General features: G+C 42.9%; 2 long non-coding RNA genes across 11 annotated transcripts in view; one reads left to right on the top strand and one right to left on the bottom strand.

Moving 5' to 3' along the window:
- Window positions 1–14209, bottom strand: part of LOC310842519 — a 65816-nt gene extending 51607 nt beyond the window's left edge. For 2 of the 10 annotated variants that reach the window (XR_014563131.1, XR_014563132.1), the window contains exon 1: window positions 14045–14207. This is a non-coding gene — a long non-coding RNA (uncharacterized lncRNA). The other 8 variants (XR_014563133.1, XR_014563130.1, XR_014563134.1 and 5 more) reach the window with 8 other exon arrangements.
- LOC310842568 lies at window positions 36–10215 on the top strand. The gene is made up of 4 exons (XR_014563224.1): window positions 36–656; window positions 3462–3644; window positions 4985–5072; window positions 8594–10215. It is a non-coding gene; the product is annotated as an uncharacterized lncRNA (long non-coding RNA).
- Window positions 14210–14610: the final 401 nt, after the last annotated feature.

Raw genomic sequence — 14610 nt, 5'->3', positions numbered from 1 at the left:
AGAGTGTCCCACTGGCCATAGAGTTCTTTCAAGCTCCCCCCCGGATTGCCCCACACTTGAGTGGTCAGCATGGCGGCAAAAAGTTTTAATTCCAGTTCAGTGGCCAATCCTGCCTTACAAGGATGGGGCTTGTCTCCTGTTGACTTCAATCTGTCTTCTGCATTGCAGTGCAGTGCAGTGATTACGCACATGTAAATCCCTTCATGTTCAATGGGGCTTGCTCCCAAGGAAGGGTAAAAACAATGTAAATAACCGATCAAAACAGAAGATGGTCTTACAAGAATTATTATTAGCAGATTTAGTTTTGCCGTTTGTTTAACCCACCCCTAATTTTATGCGATCAGAAAACAAATTGCCTTATTGCTGTTGCTGTTATTTTAAAAATATAATTAATTTCAATCAATATGGAAGTGCTTAAGTTAATACTACAAAAGCAGCAGCCAAGCACGAGTCAAGGAAATAGGTGGTGTGAACTAGAAGCATTCCTCCTCCTTCTCCCGCCACCGCTTTGATAACTGATACGAAGTTGAGGCGCGATTAGCAGGCTGGGCTGCGCCTCCTGGTGGCCACAAAAATAAACGATTATTTTCAGGAGGGGAATTACCGGTAACTACAAATCCTAACGCGTAAAAGCTTCTTACAGGTTCGGAAAGCAGGTTAGTACTGTTGCTTCTTGCTTCTTTTGGCACTTACGGAACACTCTGTGTCAAAAATCAGTATTGTCATATGGATGCACTTCTAAATGTGTAAGTAGCGTTATTTCACCGTGAAACCTGTACAAACCAGGAGTAAATGGCCATAGAGACTAACCTAGCTGCGGTCTTGGAAGTGAGTCCCATTCAACTCTTAAGGAGCAGGCATCACTTACAGAGGATTGAGAGGCTTTAGTATAGGGCAGGCATGTCCAAAGTGCATTTCGGGGGGCCTAATTTGGCCTGCCAGTCCATTTAATCCGGCCCCTGTGGCAGTTTATTTCCTGGGATAAAACCTCAACGACTTCAATCCTAAAAAAAGGTCAACAACTTTGGTTGGTCCTCACTTCATCAAATCTGGCCCTCTTTGGACATCATTAGTACCACTTAAGATCACTGCATTTAGAAATAGGTGAAAGCTCATACTGAGCTACAATTTAGCGTTCCTTTCAAAAGCAGGCCTGTTAAAAACACTTAGCCTGCATTTCTATATACATTTATGCAGCTTAAATTTCTCAGTTACCTAAGATTCTCATTGTACCACACAAAATCAAAGAATTGTAAAGATGGAAGGGAGCTGAAGCATCAACTACTCCAGCCCCCTGCAATGCAAGAATCACAAAGCATCCATGACAAATGGCCATGCCAACCTCTGCTTTAAAACCTCCAATGAAGGAGAGTAAACCATCTTCTGAAGGAGTCTGTTCCACTGTTGAAGAGCTCTTACTGTCAGAAAGTTATTCCTAATGCTTAGTTGGAATCTCCTTCCTTGCAAATTGAGCTCACTGGTTCAGGTACTACCCTCTGGAGCAGGAGAAAACAAGTATGCTTTATCTCCCATATTAAAGCCTTCAGATATTTGAAGATGGCTATCATCTCCTCTCAACTCTCAGTCACCTCTGTTCCTAGCTAAACATACCCAATTCCCTCAACCATCCTTCATAAGGCTTGGTTTCCACACCCTTTATCATCTTTGTTGCTCCCCTCTGCACACATTCCAGCTTATCAATACCCTTCTTAAATTGTGGTGCCCAGAATGGGGCGTGGTACCTCAGGTGGAGTTTGACCAAGGCAGAAGAGAACATCAAACAAGTGGAAATGTACAACAAGTAAATAATTTGGAATCAGCAGGCTTTATTGAGGGCAGTAATTGTTAGGAGCATAGCTTTATCTTCCTAGCCTTTTAATTTGAGAGGTTTTGTTGCTGCTAATTTTCTATCTGCTGTTTTATTGTTACATTGTTTTGTTGCCTTGCCTCAATTGAAAGGCAGCACACATATTGATTAAATAAATAAAAGCATTTAATACTGATGGTTAAATTTAATTTCAAATTCCCCACTTTTCAAGAAGTACAAAAATTTCAGAGTAACTCCACAGTGCCTGTTTCCTAATGAAGAGATGGTGCTGGAGAGTTGAAGGCAGCTGGGGTTTTCAGTTTCATTTTGTGTTGTAATGTCGGCCATTTTTTACAATTGAGTTGTAGACCAAAGCCTCTGAACAGCACCAGCTTGGCAAAGGCTAGGCTAGGTATTAGATCACCATTTTCTTTTTTATATATAAAGAATTTTAATTGATTTTCAATAAGGTATGACCAAAACAAAGTTTCCTCTGTCCCCCACACCCCTTGAACAGAATATTATCTTACTATTTTCAACCATGTTTTCATTTCCTTGTTCCTAACAGCACTGTCCCCATTTTACCTGAAACGTGACATTAGATTAAGGTTCCTGTGCTGTTTTCATAAAGTCCAAACCTTGTTGAGGAATTCAGTGTGAATTCCAAATGCCGTGGCTCAGTGCCTTTACACTCCTACTCAGGTAAACCAAAGAAGTGAAATTACAGCTGTGCTATAAACCACTTGAATACTTTTTTTCTGTTTTGCATGGGCTTGCAATTCTTGCCCCAAGGTAATAGGAGAAACTGTAAGCTGATTCTCTCAAGCATTTTATCTGATTCCAGAGAAATCCTCAAGCACTTGTTCATACATATTCATATGCAGAATCTATTCTTGACTAGTTCCAGTGGGACCATTTCCCCCTGCAATATTTTTCTCTAGCTGTTTGAATTAGTAAAGATAAAGGGACCCCTGACCATTAGGTCCAGTCGTGACCGACTCTGGGGTTGCAGCGCTCATCTTGCTTTATTGGCCGAGGGAGCCGGCGTACAGTTTCCGGGTCATTCCGGATCTGGCGAACCAGTGCAGCGCACGGAAACACTGTTTACCTTCCCGCCAGAGCGGTACCTATTTATCTACTTGCACTTTGATGTGCTTTCGAACTGCTAGGTTGGCAGGAGGTTTGAATTAGTAGACACTGGCTATCCCTGAAACATAGATGCCATTGATTCCCAACCAGATGGGTGCAGTATAAATAATAAAAATATTATTAAAAATTATTGTTGTTTTTTCATTGACTCTATATGGGTAGAACCTGACTGTTACATATCAGACATTTTGGTTAACCAAGAGTATGTCATGCCTCTGTAATTTTGGTGGCTGCTTTGAAATCACTCCATTTTCAGATTAAAGAAAATGGTTTCCTAATTTTTTGAACTAATATAGCACAATGATATTTTCAGTATTTCTTTCTACAAATATGAGGGCTATAAAATTTAAGACTGAAAGGTTTTGCATCTTGGAAGCCTTATATAAGTTTCCACTCAATATGTGGTGGACTTTTTAGGTGTTATGCTTCTCATCTTTAAATAGAGATTGATTAATTGTGTAATATTTTAGTGTAACCCCTTAAATAACATGTTTTATATCTCCAGGAGGTCTTGTGTGTCTCTGGTGTTATAAATGGCTTTTGCCAGAGAGAAGAGAGCATAATAAGCTAGAAGAAATTCTCTCTTTCTACTGTGATCAACGTTCACTCCAGAAACATTTTTCTCTGTTACTGAGCAGAGACCTGAGACAAGGGGCTGTCATACTGTGTGGAATTGCCCATCCATCATGTGAGTTAAGATCTATCCACTCTCAGTATTTTGACTTCTCATCACTCATGTGATAAGGTCCCCATTTAGATAAATGAACTACAGAATTATTATTGCGTTAAAGTTGTCCTTACAGATAAATTAAAAATGTTATTACCATCTTTTTGTAATGTTGCATGCATCCTTCTGTAAACTGCGTAATTTAATCAGTGCTAGCAACTGTGTGATAAGCACAAGAGTACGGAGATCCTGAACACATACAGTACAAAATTGAGAACTACTCTCCTGAAGAATAATGAGCCTACATTTGCTCCTCTGTCTTGCTCTGTAGATTGCTTATCTGGTAGAAATGGGGAATAGTGGAGGATACGGTGTATTCTTTTATTTGTAGCTGATAGGTTACATTTTATGAACTTGGTGGCATAGATAATGGAATGCACAAGCTCTTTCACCACAAATAGGGACAAAATAGCAATGTGCTTTTCTTTAAAACCTGTCATTCTGCTTGCAAAAATCAACAAAGAAGCTACAACTACATCATAAGATTATAGCTCATGGACTTCTTTCCATCTCCCATCAGCCCTGTGGTATCATGAGTGCATGCTGTCTGAAAGTTATTTTCTTCTTACTCCAAACATTTTATAGCATCCTTGAATGCTCCTCATTATTTTCATGTGTCAGTTTTTTCACTACTATACTTATTCTAGATGGATAGTAATTGCATCATATTAAGGTTTATATATTTCTTTAAAATTATAAGGATCTTTGTGCTAGGACTTATCAGCCTCAAACTAGGATCTTGCCATCTTTTGGTTGACCATCAATCAAATAAGATTTCCTTTAGAAGGAGGTCAGGAGAGGTTTATAGCATTTTATGCTATTTGAGTTTATTTACAAAGGCACAGGCTGAGCATAGGTAGAGGTACGCAACTTAAAGTTGGGTCATCAAAATGGTGCCAAGGAGCACAATGGTGCCTTTGAGGACTCCCCCTGATCACAGATCTGGTCTTTACAGCATTGCCATGGCATGAAAACATGGATCTTCATTTTTACAAGAGATTGATTCAAAGCCACCATCAAATCATAGGGTAGATCTGTGTTGACAGTTGTGTTACCTTACTTGTTGTTATTCAATGTAAAAATCATGAAGATCCATGAGGATCTGTGCTTTGCAAGAGTGTTTTTGGAGTTGTTAAGCAGCAAATGTGTGGGCAGTCTATCAATGTCAAATTTAATATGATGGTGATATTTGAGGGATTCCATGATCCATTTTAATTCTGCTGAATTTGATTTTTGTCCAGACCCCTTGGAAAAGTAATAATGTGTATTGTGTTCTTTCTCTCCTTCTGTTTGTCTGAAAGAGAGGAGAAATGACCTGGGGAGAAATAAGTGATGGTGGTACCCTGGGCACTCCTTCCAAACTGCAAATGTGCCCAGGACCCCAAAAAGGTTAGCGATCCTTGGCTTAAACATTCCAGCAGCAAATTCCACTACCTCACCCCAGAGAGAGGCAATGAACCTCCCTAAATTCTGTAGATGTACAGAGCTCAAAAACTGAGCTCACCCCTCTTTGTGTCTCTCCTAGTCTGCTCTATGACCAGAATATGAACTTTGGTATCCCTCAATGCTTGCCTTAAGTCAGAGCTGAGCATTAGAAGTTGATAAAATTCATGTGCCAAACTAGGAACTTCACCAACATCACTAATTCTAATAAGGCTGTAGAAGTGTTGGCCTTTAATAGAAATCCTATATATAGTTTTCTCTCTGGAGGAAGGCTGAAAGCACCTTTGCAACAACTACCAAATTACATACAGGACTGAGCTCTTAATCCTTTGCTGCATGCTGAGCTAGGAAAACAGGAAAAAGAAAGAATACTCACATGTCCTATAAAACCTCTGTTCTGTGACATAGATCTAGGTAGTAGACACTTGTTTCATCTGTAGTGTGGTTCTGGGCATTCATTGACTTTTCCCACACTTTACTGTATTGGTCTCAAATGTGTGTAGGTAACGTTCATTCATTTTTCTACCTTCAATTCCAATCAACCTATCCAAAAGGGAGTCTTTAATTAGGTGTATGTAGTATAGTTTAAGACACTGAAGTAAAAATGGACTTTTCTTTATTTATTTATTTTTCATTTGTTCAAAAATCTGCTATAGGAAGACTTCTTCTTCTGTATGTTTGGTAATACAATTTTAAGCCATTATTTCCACCACTTTCACCAGAACAGATATTAAGTTAACTGGCCTGTAACTACCAGTGTGAAATACCTTCCCCAGGGTTCCATTTTTATTTTTTTAAAAAGCCATTACATTCTAGTTCTTCTAGTACAGAAGCTGATCTTAGTAACAAGTTACATATTACTGCAAGTTTTGGGGAGTCAGCCTGCATAATGCCCTGAGTTCCTTCCATTTCTCGGGATCCTGTACCCAACAAGGGTTAAAATCTAATACAGGATTCTATTGCTGAACTATATATGCATCATGATTAGCATTACCAAAGAAGTTGTTCTGTGCCATAGGGCAAATGGGTGGGCCTTCCCTCTCACCTGGCTGGTAGTCAGAAGAACAGTAAGAGTGTAGTTGTGCGTGAGCTGAGCAGAAAGTTGAGGCGCAGAGCCTTGTTTGATCTGTGCTGGAATCCAGTGCTGTGACTAAGAGAGAAGCAAAATCTGTTGGGGTGTTAATGCTGTGAACCTCTCCAGCTTATGCTCAGGTTGCATATATGTGTAAACAAACCATATATCCTGGGCACCTGTGGTCACTGTTATGGATACATTGCTATGGACCAGAGGAGAAATGAGCTCTGGGAGGAGGCGCATCTGGAGCAGCACAACTGGGTGCCTTCATCTGCCCCTGCTGCAGCAAAACGTCTATCCTGCATCAGTCTCTACAGCCACACCAAGGCATTGCAACCTTCCAACAGCAAACTCTTCCATTGTCTCCCAAGACAGATGGATCTCAGCCTTCCTGTATGCCACAGTCTCTGCTGACCCTCATTCCAAGGAAACCAGAGCCTGGGTCAGTGCTTGGAACCCTTGGAATCTCTCAGCACTCAAGAGATTGGGGTGGCATGTAATGATAATGTTAAGACTATCAGCAATTTCCCATCTGAATTCTTCTAATAACTCTCAAGCAGAATGCCATCAGGACTAGTTTTTAATTCATCAACAATGGCCGTCTCACACCTAGCTATCTATGTCCCTAATGACCAGATCACCCACTACCAGGGTGGTTAAGTTCCCAAGGTGCCATTAGTCTATCACTGAATACAGTGCAGTTACAATGTAGGTGCCTGCTGTACTAGAATTTATGTAGAGTCACAAACGCTGTTGCAAAAGGCATTAGGCTCTTTAAAAAAGGAGAAAATACCTGAGGGCTCCTACATTTTATGACATGTCGCATTAGTGTCAGCAAAGACAAAAGTATATCATGGCCAGGCTGTCGGGTTTGAAAGGCTTTCAAATCTGTTCAGGCACTTGTGTCACAGGACAGGTTGTACACTACAGTCAAAAGAGCAGGTATGTGATTTTTAATTTCATAATCTATGTGCAGAATGCCACTCACAATTACATTTCCCTTTTAAAAATAAGCTTTTAATGTACATTTCTGAATTAGTTTCCCTGCATCCATCTTAAAGACTGGTGCAATATAGACCCTGGAATTAAGGTAATATAATTTTGTAGAAGGGAAGTATCAAAGCTCCAACTTTAGTTCACTTTTGGCTTCTTTATTTCAGAAGGCAGTGGTTACTCAGTAGTTGGAGAAATACATTCTACAGAAGGCTTGGACTCACTAACAGCACAATCCTATACAAGTGTACCCAGAATTAAGCTTAACTGAATTCAACTGAGCTTTCTCCCAAGCAAGTGGTTATAGAATTGTACTCTTAAAAATACCTAACTGATCTGAACCCCTAGTGATCAAAATTGGCTCCAGGACTCAAATAATTTACTTCTGCAACTCCTTCAAAACAAGCAAGCAATTTATCTAGTGGGAAGCCAGGAATTTTCCGAGCACCTTAATATGAAAAGATGCTGGTACTAGAAAGGCAAATAAGGTGTTTCCAAAAAACACAGACATTACTGCTTAGCTACTTACATTTTTAAAAAAGAAATTTTGTAATAAACCACATAGTTGACCAATATCAATAACATTCACTAATAAGATATACAGGAGCTTCATTTTAACAGACTCTTAAAAGTGGAATACAAAGGAAATCAATGTGTGTAGTATTTACTAACTTGTGTAACTTCCTTCAAAGCAGTTCTTCTCCTAGTTTATTTCATTTTTTCATTGGCATATGTCACTGGGAAAAGGTGATTGCTCATCCAGTGAATATATCCCCATGATAGTTAAATCCAGTAATGTTCAAGGATGCTCACATAGGGGAATCTCCCCCTCCCTCTTCTGAGGGTCAAGGAATCTTTGGGAAAGGCCTAAGATGCAGGGCAAGGAGCTACAGTGGGAGGGAGGGAAATCAGGTGGAAACAGTTTCCAAGAGTAGGAGCCAGCGGCAGACTTTGGGCTTTAAAATTTCAGTGGTACCCTGTGCGACACCAAATTTAGTGTCCCCCCACCTCTTCCCTTCTGTTGTTCATCATTGTTGTGGTGCCCCGTCGTGTCCTCCTAGCATGGCACCCACTGCAGGCGAACTGGTTGTGCTCCCCTAAATCTGCCTCTGTAAGCGCTTCACTCATGCAGTCTGCATCTGCCTGATTTCCCTGTCCTACCACAGCCCTCCACCATATGCCTTTATTGAGACGTAAACCCTTTTAGGGGGTTCAGTAGGGATAAATTGGGGAAACTTCCTTTGTGTGCGTATCCTTGCAGTCCCATAACATTGGAAGCAATTCAAGTCATAGACACTGAGGGGTATCTATGGAGTATCCAAATGGCCAACACCTGTGTACCTGTGATATCTCTAATGCTATGCAATGTTCTTCTCCTACTCCCATGTTACCTGCACAGTTTGTGATCAGTGGGGACTCGCTGCTGTGGAATTATCCACTGAGACTCCAAGAACATCAGTAGGGTCTGCTGGATCAAGCCAATGGCCCATTTAACCCAGCATCCTGTTCTCAGAGTGGCCAGCCAGATGTCTGTGGGAGCCAGCAAGCTGGATTCAAGCACTTGTCACTCTGTCTGGTGCCATGGATAAAAGAACAATGGCAAAAGAGATATGTTACCTAGTTAGGTAAAGGATATTGTGTGAGTTCATTTGTTAATTGTGTCTCTTTGATGAACAGAAAGTAATTACTGGAATAACAAGTTGAGTTGCACAGTCCTGTTACCTGATTGTATTATATGAGCTGAAGTGTGAAATGGGGAGGGAAAGATGGGGAACTGGAGAGGATGTGGCTAATGGTTATAGAACCAATTTTGTAACTACTATCCGGGTTTCCACCTCATAAAATCTAATAGAAACAATGGGGAATGTCTCATTACTAGCTCCATGAATGCATTTGGCGCTTGCAGTCCAAGAGTGTGATGAGTAAGAAGATAGGGCAAGAGCAGACTTTTCAGCTTCCTGTGTTTTATGTGGAGGCAATTTACTTTTCTCTTTAATTTGTTATGGAATGTAATTAGAGTCTGTTTCAGAATATGGAAAACAAAAGTGGTCTCCTTGGAGTGCTGTCAGCACTTCAGAATAAGACACTTACGTCCAACCTTATTTATGTCCTCATATATGTGCTATAAAGTTCCAGATTTTCCTGACTTAGCAAAGCATCACACTGTGGCTGAGCAAAATACACCTTGTGTCAGCTACTTGGACTCATTTACTTTGATAGAATGCTTCAGTACTATATCATTATACTGTCCACCATCTCTGAATTACTGCAGGTGAAATAATTAACAATGTGAAAATGTTCACCTGCAAACTAAACATTACAGCTTAAATCCTTAAATGTGAAGGATGCACAATTATCACCATATTTATTGCTATTTGTTTAGCTCACTTTCCACGTGAAGATAGTGGTACTTTGCTCTTGCATAATTAATCGTTTTAAGCTTCTTGTTGGATAATGTCGTGACCCTGGAATGTGACTCTCCATCATCAGCGGATGAGGCCAAGGATTTGAAGATAGTATCTGAGTGGAAGAGAGATTTGCCAGCAGAACCAAGTCCTGACATCTGTCCTGCCCAGGAAGATCCTGCAGAACAGGAACCAGTGCTGGCAGCCCCTTACTAACACAAGGTGGTCATGAACTCCAACTGAGCCCAGAAACGCCCAGCTGAACCATAGTCTCCCATGCAGCATCTAAGCCAGGAGCTACTGAAGCAGGCCAGGCCTCTTTAACATGATGGGTCTTTGCTTATTGGAGGTGGAGCTACAGCTTGCCACTATACCAAAAATTGATCTTGCTTGTATGACTCTTCAGTCTGAGCTTCACAGCTTTGGACTTTTTCTTATCAATGTTACCTTACTGGAACCTGGACTTGTTTGATTTTGTTTCCCTTGCAAGAACCCAAACTCATGCCTACATTTTCTCCCATTTAGGGCAAGAAATCTATATAGCTGAAATCACTGCCTGGAACAGAACTAATACTAGCTGTTATCTCTTCCTTTTTACCAAGGCAGGTAATTTTCTGCCACCGAGTTACCAGAAGTGGACGGAAAACAGCAACATGTGGCAAATGCAAGACGGTGAAGCTCAGTAGTCGATATGTCCTGTACAGCTTCCTTGCTATTTCTCTTCACAGACTTTGCAGACACAAGACAATATTTTAATCTTGCTCACATCCCTTCTCTTGGCTTACGTCCAGCTGAACTTCCAACTGGGCCAAACTAGCCATGATGTTAAATGCATTGTTGCATTTAATTGTACATTTAATAAAAATCAAATAGCCGTCATTGAGGGGAGCAGGACTGGGACCATGACAGGCAGGAATTACCGTATTTTTCGCACCATAGGACGCACTTTTCCCCTCCTAAAAAGCAAGGGAAAATGTGTGTGCGTCCTATGCAGGCGGGAAAAGCCCACAAGAGCTGCACACAAGCTCCGTGCGCTCTTGCGGCTTTTCCACAGGAGGGAGAAGGGACTGACTGGCCGCATCAGTCCCTTCTCCCACCTCCCAGAAAAGCCAGGAGAAGCGCCGATCTCTTTAAAGGAGTTGCGCGGCTTCTGCCGGTTTTGCGGGAGGTTGTTGAATCCCCCCACCTCCCAGTAAAGCCAGGAAAGCCCTGCGCAGCGTCTCCCGGCAAGGAGAGGCTGCACGGGGCTATGGAGTCTTTAGCCCCACGCAGCCTCTCCCGGGAGGGAAAGGCTGCACGGGGCTAAAGGGGAAGCCAAAACAGGCTGCAGCGTACAGGCTGCACACAACCTCTCCCTGCCGGAGGGGTTGCGCGCGGCTAAGGCACAAGCCAAGGCAGCGAGCAGGATGGATCCCGCTCGCTGCTTTGGCTTGCTCCATAGCTGCGCGCAACCCCTCCGGCAAGGAGAGGCTGCACGGGGCTATGGAGTCTTTAGCCCCACGCAGCCTCTCCTGGCAAGGAGAGGCTGCACGGGGCTAAAGGGGAAGCCAAAACAGTGAGCAGGATCCATCCTGCTCGCTGCCTTGGCTTGTGCCATAGCTGCGCGCAACCCCTCCAGCAGGGAGAGGTTGTGTGCAGCCTGTACGCTGCTCTTTGGGGCTGGGGGGGGGGGTTTTCTTGATTTCCCCCCCTAAAAACTGGGTGCGCCCTATGGTCCGGTGCGCCCTATGGTGCAAAAAATATGGTAACTATTTCTCTCATGGTCTACCCAGTGAATATTGTTTTTCCCTTTGCAATTTGCATTAGATTTTTGGATTAATGCAGATATCCTTAGTGTCCATTCCTTATTCCAAGGTCTGAATGACCTTTAATGGAAAAACTAAGGATGTGCTCAAGGATATGGCCAGTGTGATTACAAGATTACAGAATTCATTTACAAGGCATTTTCCTGAGCAAACCCAGTAGATGCTAACCAGACATTCCTGGCCCAGCCACTTCTTCAAATGGGCTTCATTAAAATAATGGGCTGATATAGCACAAACCCAGCTGTTATGGCCACAAAGTGTCTTCCTGCTCTAATTACTGATACCAGGGTATGGGCTCCATGTTAATTACAAATATTTGCTTCTCACTTCCCCCCTGGTGTTCCTTGTACCAACGTTCTTCTCCTGTTCCAATCTTGCAGTTCCTAACTCACACCTGAAACTCTTTTAATTTCATGCCAGAAACTTCTGCAGCAGTTTTAAAAGATGGTGTAGGCTAAAGCATAAGCCAGTGCCTCTGCAGATCTCATGTAGAATTTTCCATTTGAAATGTTGCATGATCAATGAGGTGCTATTTCATTCTGAAACATCCCCGAGAGATGAAGGATGTAAGATAGGAAGGAACAGTGAAATGTCGTCTTTGGACAAAGGATAAATGGAAGAGAGGAAGAAAAGGGGAAGGAGAGTTAATCTGAAAAGAGATATAGTAAAAGAGGGCTTGCAGTAGGGTGGGTTGATTGTTTTGAATAAAGTCAGGGCTTTATTTTCCAGCTGGAACTCACCGGAACCCAGTTCCAGCACCTCTCAGGTGGGTGCCATTGCCATTATAAGAGAACAAGGGAGGCATTCATGGCTAGTCCGGCATCTCTTTTCCTAGAATAATAGCACTGAATAAAGTTATATAATGCAACACACATTTCATCAGAAACTACTTTCAGTTACCTAGAAAGCCTGTAGCTTAATTATGGTACCTGATTATGGTACATATGTAAGCTGGCCCTTAGTTGGCGTCTCCTTCATAAGCTTCCTAGACGTTTGCACTGAAGGTAGAACAATAATGGTGATCATTTGTATGCAGCAGCTATTAAGAAAGAAGGTTGGGGGCAGCGAGAGGAGAAGGGTTACAAGAACATTCAGTTATGTAGGTGTGGCTGCCTTCAATGCCATCTATTGTTGTAAACACAATATTATTATTTATTAAATTTGTAGACTACTGTATACAGGTAGATCTCAGGGTGGTTGACAACAAAAAATTACAATATAGAAAAACACAAAATGCATACTAAAATAAGAACAAAGACAACCCAATAATCCCCCCTTCCACAGCACGTTTAAAGGGTATTGGATGTCAATCAGCCAAAGGTCAGGTTTAAAAGGAACATTTTTGCCTGGCACCTAAAAGTGTCTAATTCTTATCTGAATTGAGCTTCAGTTTGTTAGCTCTCATCTAGTCCATTATCTAGGCAAGACTGTTCATCTTAAAATATTATAAGGGCACCAACCCATCGCTTTAGGATAGGAGAGAAAATAGAAATTACGCAAGGAGAGCTGTCCTTTTTTTCAGGAGCAATAAAGGCAATGTTGGGGGACTTGGTGCCCTCAGATGATGTTGGTCTCCAACTCCCGTCAGCCCCAGCCAGCAAGGCCAGTGTTCAAAGGATGGTGGGAGCTGCAGCGCAAAAAATATTAAACGCTTTTGCAAGGAGGAAAGAGGCGGCTCTGCAGGCACACTGAAGAGAAAAAAAGCAGCCGCAGACACATCTCTCTCCTTCCTGCAGAACCACACGAATGAATGGAAACGCATCATGAGCAATACAAGCCACGGACGTGAGCGCCAGGAAATACTAAGGCAACGAGTTGTTGCTGCTGCTGCTGCTGCTCATTAGCATAAACGCAGCAAACCTCCCTCTCAACAGCCGAACCCGCAGCCTCTCTCCCCTCCCAGCAGGCTACGCATATTCGACCCGCTTATCGCAAAGCCTGACGGGATTTGTAGTCCCGACAGTGAGAGACCGCACAACCCCGCTATAAGCTTCCGAAGCCAAGATTCCTAGAAACTACGAGCTCCCTTCCAGATAGAGTCCCGCTTTCGCAGAACCAGCCCTACAGCCCCGGGATTCGGACAGAAGCCTTCTCCTCACGCTGCCCTGAGTTGCGCGGTCATCGCCCGTCTTTTAAACGACCTCTTGTCCACTGTTTCTCAGCTGATCAAGCGTTTCCGCCATACTCTCGCGATACTTTTTCAGCGATTCATGTTCGGAGTTCAAGAGACTGGCGGCTAAAAGGGCCCCAGTCGTGATGGGCTTCAATCTACATTTCCGGTTACTGGCTGCATATCTCTCCCCGACCTCCCCCGGCCAAGTGTAGTGGAAATGCATAGGGATCAACACGGGCTGGTTTTGGAAAGCTGCTCCGAGAACCTTTTTAGCTAAAGGGCGGGGTATAAATGCCATAAGTAAATAAACAACAATGCCACCTTAATCGTTTCTATTCTTAAGTAAGTCCTATTGAATTCAGTGAGGCCCCCTTCTAGGTAAGGTGTGGCGCAGGATAAGTGCAAAACAAAATTTAAAAACAGCTTTCGTGAATGTGCTTTAAAATAATGATGCCTTCTACCATAACAAAACGGGTCGCCCCCGCCGGATTTAACACATTATTGGAGGGAAAATGTTTCTTCTGTACCTTTACAGATGGAGGCGGCTACCCCTGATGAATTTCTGTCTGTCGTGAGGATTTAGGCATGTACAGACTTCATGTCCCCTTCTCAACTTTACAAAGCTTCTACTCTGAGGGAAACCGTTGTTTCAAAGCGCTGCGGCAAAGAGCGTTTTCTTAAAAAGACAAGGGGGGGGACGACACTTCCCATTGCTGGCTCGCTATCTGTTGAATCTCTACCTGACACGAGGCCTTTCCAAGAGTCGCAGGCGACTTGCCAGCGAGGAAAGCCTTGAATCTGACCAGAATTATGGCATAATACCCGCGTTTCTTTTAAAACCCAGGCTCCTTTTCTACCTCCTGGGTGGGTAGAATAGACCAGAATTAACTCTGGAGCGAGGGAGCGACGTTGTCTGTTTTAACCAAGCCGTCCCCAAAATTCCCACCACTCCTGCCCCGCACATGGAGGATTCCTGGAAGTTCAATGTGGGACCGGAAGTGAAGTCTGTTCGGAAGCAGCAGCGGCGACTGGGCCTCCCCCCCCAAACATCTCTGTCAAGAGGAGGAGGAGGAGCTGCAGCTGGCCGGGCTTG

Source organism: Podarcis gaigeae, assembly GCF_964106915.1.
Source record: "Podarcis gaigeae genome assembly, chromosome: 4".
NCBI classification, from domain to species: Eukaryota; Metazoa; Chordata; class Lepidosauria; order Squamata; family Lacertidae; genus Podarcis; species Podarcis gaigeae.
The sequence above is the reverse complement of the archived record's forward strand: the minus strand, read 5'-3'. Positions and strand labels throughout refer to the sequence as shown.